The sequence below is a fragment of the Rhipicephalus microplus genome, chromosome X (genome assembly GCF_043290135.1).
Source record: "Rhipicephalus microplus isolate Deutch F79 chromosome X, USDA_Rmic, whole genome shotgun sequence".
In the NCBI taxonomy this organism is placed as follows: Eukaryota; Metazoa; Arthropoda; class Arachnida; order Ixodida; family Ixodidae; genus Rhipicephalus; species Rhipicephalus microplus.
Window position 1 is genome coordinate 194,657,919 of NC_134710.1, and position 6,000 is coordinate 194,663,918.

Below are 6,000 nucleotides of genomic sequence, written 5' to 3' on the forward strand. Positions count from 1 at the left end.
GTGGGGCGATAAGCACTGGAGGCTGCATGCCAGACAGAGAGGAATGTCTGCTCCATCTCAGAGCTCCAAGCTGTAAAAGACCAGCTTCGAAGCACTAAACAGCAACTGCGTTTGTGCCAAGTGAAGATTGCGAAATTGACAGTACAGGCGAATGAGAGCAGAAGATCGCATCAAGACGTCCAGAAACGTTCGGCTCGCGAGAAGCTCGTTTTGACCAGTGGTTCATGAAAGCCAACGCGCAGTCTCCAACAGCTGCGCGGTAAGTTCCAAATACTCCATCACACACGTTGCATCGCTATTGGATGACTACTTTCCCGTTTTAAAATGTTATCTAAAGGTGCAGCCCATTTCAACATCGTGTATTTGTTTCTAATGCACTGAAAAACAATTCCTATTGAGGCAGACATTGGTTTGGCAATTTCGTTTTGTATAGTGTTCTTTGTAATTTTGGAAAAATTGCAGGTTTGTTTAGGCAAATATAGTGTGTGCAGTTTTTATAACACCATTCTCTCATTACATTTTGCTTTGCATGGATAGTTTCCAACAAGCTCATAATGGAAAACATTTGCAATCCCATCTCTCCATGTACAAAAAGAAGTTAATTTACGACTGCTTGCTGCTAAAGATAAAGTCCACAGCAGTGTACACTTTTCTTCAAGAAAATGAGTTTCTGCCTCTTCCGAATCCGCGCATCCTCTATGGCTACCTCAGAAACCCGAAAGCTGACTTTGGTTTCGACAGCACTTTGTTCACGGTTCTGCGTGAAAAGCTAGAGGCAGTTGCAGAAAGAGAGCGTTGAGGTAAGAAGCAGCACTCATTTCTTTAATCGTACTATATTCAGCAACGCCATTGAGACAAAATGTTAACCTACCCAAAACTTTGCAGGGGTGCTCATGTTCGATGAAATGAGCGTCAGAAAAAGCGTGCACATTCGCGAGTCGGACATGGCACTACTGGGCAAGGTGGATTTCGCCGAACACACATGACAAGGCGATCATGGCAAAGACTGCTACCACGTGCTGGTCTTCCTGTTTCGACCTTTCCTGGGAAGGTGGTCGCAAACTGTGGGCACAATTTGTGCTTCCGGTGCTGCCCCAGGGTCAATCGTTGCTAAGCTTCTCCTGTAGTGTATTGTTCACCTCGCAAACACTGGTGTTGTTGATGCAGTGACGTGTGCCAATTCCACATCAAGCCAATCAGCCTTGAGATCTCTGGGTATGCATTTTCGAATTTCATTTAGCTGTGGTGAGTGATGTAGTGGAAAAACAACTGTACTAGTAGAATGATTTATCTTTAGGTGTCACCGGGGGCATTCACAAGCTCTAAACTTGTTTTGAACACCCGTGTGAGCCCTCAAAGCAAGTCCATGTAGTGATAGATCCCCCGCACATATTTGAGTGCATCAGGAACAACTTGCTGAAAGTTGGCAAGTTTTTCATAAGCGAAAAAATTTACATAGGAATGACTTGACCTGAACATAAATTATTCAGTTATAAACAAATTTGTGACTTCTTATGTTGCAGCTGCCTGAAGGACAGGAGGTGTTTCACTATCACTACAAGGACTTGCTGGACTACGAGGAGGAACAGGCTGGGCTACGGGCTGTCCCGAAGTTGACGAAAGCCCACATTTTCCCCAATGCGTTCCAAAAGATGAGTGTCAAGTTGGCTGTCCAAGCAAGTCATGCACGTTCAGTGCAAACTATTTCAAAAACATCTGCTCACACGTGTTTTGGAAAGTTAACGTAAAACCTTGTTGCCACACACTTTGAAGCTGTTCAGTGAGAGTACAGTTTCGGCCATGGAGTTTCACAGCGAGCAGGAAGACTGCAAGAAGCTCAATGGGTCGACTGCGACATCCGAATTCACAAGAATACTGAACAAGCTGTTCGACTGCCTGAACTCCCAGAGGCCGGACCATGTCCGATTCAACGAAGCACAACACAATGCTGTGAGAATCTTGCGTGTGTTATGAAGTAGCCTTTGTGTACTATAGATGAAGCGTACTTTTATTCCAAGTGATGAAGGACAGCATTGCATGGCTGGACAACTGGGAGAAGTACATTCAGGCATTACCAACTAAGCGGCAAGTCTGCTTTCTGAGTAAGCAGACATGTGGAGCTCTCAGGATAACACTGCACAGCTCAGTTGCACTGATCGAGAGCTTGCTGTCAACTGGGTTCCATTACGCGCTCGTTGGTAATTTTAGGCAAGATCCTCTGGAGGTAACAAGATTACCTTTTGCGTATAAATGTGCTAGGAATTTCTCATTTTTGCTATAAATTTCTTTCTAGAGGTTTTTTGGCATCGTCAGGGATTTTGCTGGTGACGGAGGGCAGCCAACTGTCCAACATTTCTTGTTCATCTATCGGATGCTCTCCGTAAACAACCTGGTTCGGCCACCAAAACGGGCCTCGGTCGTGGGAGAAGGACCCCAGCTGTTGCTCAAGCTCCAGGGCCTTTTTGACAAGGAAAAGACTGCCTCCAGTCAGGTAAAGTACCCCTTGTTTGTTTACGCACAGAAATTGCCATTATGTTAGTCATAGCTCTAGTTTCTTTTTTTCAGGAGTAGTTCCACTACACAAACGACCAAATAACCAACTGAAACATAATGTGTTATTTGCATTTATGAATCTCAGCCTATACATTGAATTATTTGAAACTTGAAATGCATTTTTCAGGTTGACATGTTGGCAGTCCTCTTTGATGATGTTCTTGAGGAGCCCGGAGACCCTACGAACATTTCATCCTTGCCTGACGATACGCTCTCTACCAAAGAGTGCATCCTCGATTATATTGCTGGTTACGTGGTGAAAAAGTTTTCAAATATGAGCTGCACCGACTGCATGGCAACACTGAAGAGCCAGACACGAGAGCCAACTGACCTAATCCTGAAAAAGTCAAGAGGATTCCTGCAAGTGCCCTCATCCCAGCTCTTCAGCCTGTTGCGTAGTGTGGAAGGACATGTTGAGGAACTCACTGTGGACAAAGTTGCAAGTGCCAATGTGTATGCGAACATTTTTGATCAAGTTTTGCTCGACAGCCGCACTGCTTCTGCTGGTGTGGGCTGTAGGTTGCACTATGTGGGTACCACAGCAGAGATTGTTCATTTTTTCTTGAGGTGCCGCCTGCACTTGTACACCAGGGAAAAAAAAGCTGACGCGAGCAACGCACAGAGCTAGCTGCCCAGCAAGTTGTGGCAACAAGCCTAGTGGATAGCAGTTCTGTTTGTCATGCAATATGTAGAGGCCAACTGTTGTCTTTTGTGTTAGCAAGTAACACAGATTTGTATAATACTGTTTATTTTCTTGCATCCGCTATGCTATTGCCATAAACTTGTGTGAATAAACACTTGTACCACACAGCCGCAGCGCGTTTTCTAGTCCGTTGCATGCGCTTGGCAGCTGCCTACGATGATCAGCCTGCGGTAAGACACCTTCCTGTCATTTGTAAGGCGGAGCGAAAAATTCACGGCAGCCACATTTGGGTGAGCCAATCAGATATTTTGAATTTGGAAACCTTGGCAAGGCTACCTTTGCCTGCATGTTTTTCTTTTTAACTTGCCCACCGCGTTTGCCCAGGGGCTAAGGCGTTGTGCTGATAAACTCAAGGACGCGGGTTCCCGGCCGCTTTTCTGATGTAGACGAAAATAGAAAACGCCTGTGAGTTTGAGATTTCGGCGCGAGTTAAAAGATACCTGAATGGTTAAAATTCATCCCGAAGGCTACACTACGGCACGCGTCCCATTGTCTGTGTAGCGATGGCACGCTAAATTTCATAATCAATCAATGAATCAATCTTTTTTAGTATATTGCAGTTTAGTATATTGTTACCGTGTTTACGCTACCGTTTACAGTGTTTGCAGGAATAGACTTCGCAGCGCGAGTGTTACCGGGAACGTTAACTTACCGGTACAGACTTCACCTCCGGTAACAACGGTAACGCAAACACCATAACGATATGTTAAAACTGCCTATCACTGCGCTATCAAGTAGCGCAAACACAGCGCTAACCCAACATGCTGTACGTTTGCACACCTATTTGCTCAGCGCAGCATGTCAACCAGGGCTGAATACAGATTTAATTCTGGCACTAGTTAACTCAATTCATGGAGGCGGCTACAAATGCTAATCAAAAATTGAAAACACGAGATGTCCGCCTTCTCGAAGCGAGAGCCTAGCGGTGCCTGCTGCAACGAATGAATGCTGCAACACATACACCTCAGTAATACCCGTGGACTTGCCGAAATTTCACAGCTAAGCTACACGATAACAACTGACTCAAAAACATGCACACTTCACTCGTTTTTTCACAGGAGAAAATGAAAGCAGGCGCGTTGCCGACGGAGAAACAGCCGGCCAGCAAGCCTCGCGACCGCTAGCGAAGCCTTCACATTGACAGCGGCAATCCTAGCGGTAGCTTTTGTCCCTGAATGAAACTTCGGCCGGAGTTTCGTGACCAGAAAAGTATTGAAGGACTTTGGTAATACTAAGGACCGTAGCGCTTATCATGCTCTGCTGACCGTCCAACGCTTGCACGGAAAGGAGAGCGTTTCCACTCTCCTTTCCGACGGTGGTGGCACCTACCCGTAGCTTTGCGTTCTACCCCTTATCACCTCTGAGGCGGGCGCACACACCCGTCTCAGAGCCACGCGCTTTGTTTTTGAAAAAAACTGTCATAAGGCGGTCATGTCTCATGTGTGACGCGACTTGATGTGCTCGTTCGCCTCCACTACAGCTCGAGGCACTCCAGAATACTATTCACCGATTTTCTCGCGCAGAACATCAAATAAATGTCTTCTTCACTCTCTCCACATGCAAGACTATCGTCTTTCGACGACATTTGCAGATTAAATGCAGATACGGGGCCAATTTTTTCTCCATGTGTGTGTGTATTTTTGCTCTTAGGCTGCGACATTTTTTTCTTTGTGCTCTATCAGCTCAGGACCGTGCAAAGATGCAACGGGTACTTCGTTAGGCCAATGCAACTTCAGCGAGTCGCCTTGATTTCCACGAGCAGTGCACGAAGCGGTCCTGCGCACAAGGGTGCAGCAGCGAACAGCACGCATTTGGTACACTTGCAGTACACTTACGTGAGCGGTAACAGCGCTAGACGCCTAAGCCACACGTACGGCCGAGGAGGCAGGTCACAACCTACCTACATTCTTTAAGATTTTTATTGCTGGCAGATTTGTTGCGATGATGTGCCAGCACGTTCGTCAACAGCCATCATTACGCTCCTGTGCATTTCCATGCAGCCATCATAGCGCTTGAGCCAAGCTTGCAGTAATTACTGCATGTTCTGCAGCTGATGCACCTATCGTAAAGGCTTAAAATTGGAAGTTGGTTGCAGTAACATATGCGACCAAATATTTGAAAAGATCGATATTCAAGTTACTTGAAGTATTCCAAACTTTCGAATATTCCCACACCTCTCAAATTCAATGAATTTCAATACGTAATTGTATTCAACAAGGGAATCTAAATTTTCATTCAATCTCTCAAGCTTTTTCGAGAATGCTGCTAAGGTCGGTAACATTAAATAAAATCTGTGACCTGGCAGTAAAAAAAATATGATATCAATGTTCTCTTTACGATCTGTTGATGCATCTGAAGCAGATAGGTGTGACTAGAAAAGCTTACCGCCCATGTGAGCTGGCTGTGGATGGATACGATAATATATTTATTGCAGTTTTATTCTTCTAAATTTGATTTAATTTTATAAACAGGTACTGTAGAGACAGAAGCACTGTGATTAATAAGATCTGCCGCGGTGGTCGAGTGGTTGTGGTGCTGAAGTGCGAACCCTGTGATTGTGGGACACAATTACACTTTTTCGTTACCCTAAAAAGCGCAATATAGGTCACATTTTTTTTTCAAGAAAACGCAATGAAAAGTCAACCCTCGTTTTATATACCAGTCATTAGCAGAAAAAAATGTGAAAGTCTCGCAACAATGGGCAGCTGAAGTCAAAAGCCTCCATTGCCATCGTGAGCATCAGC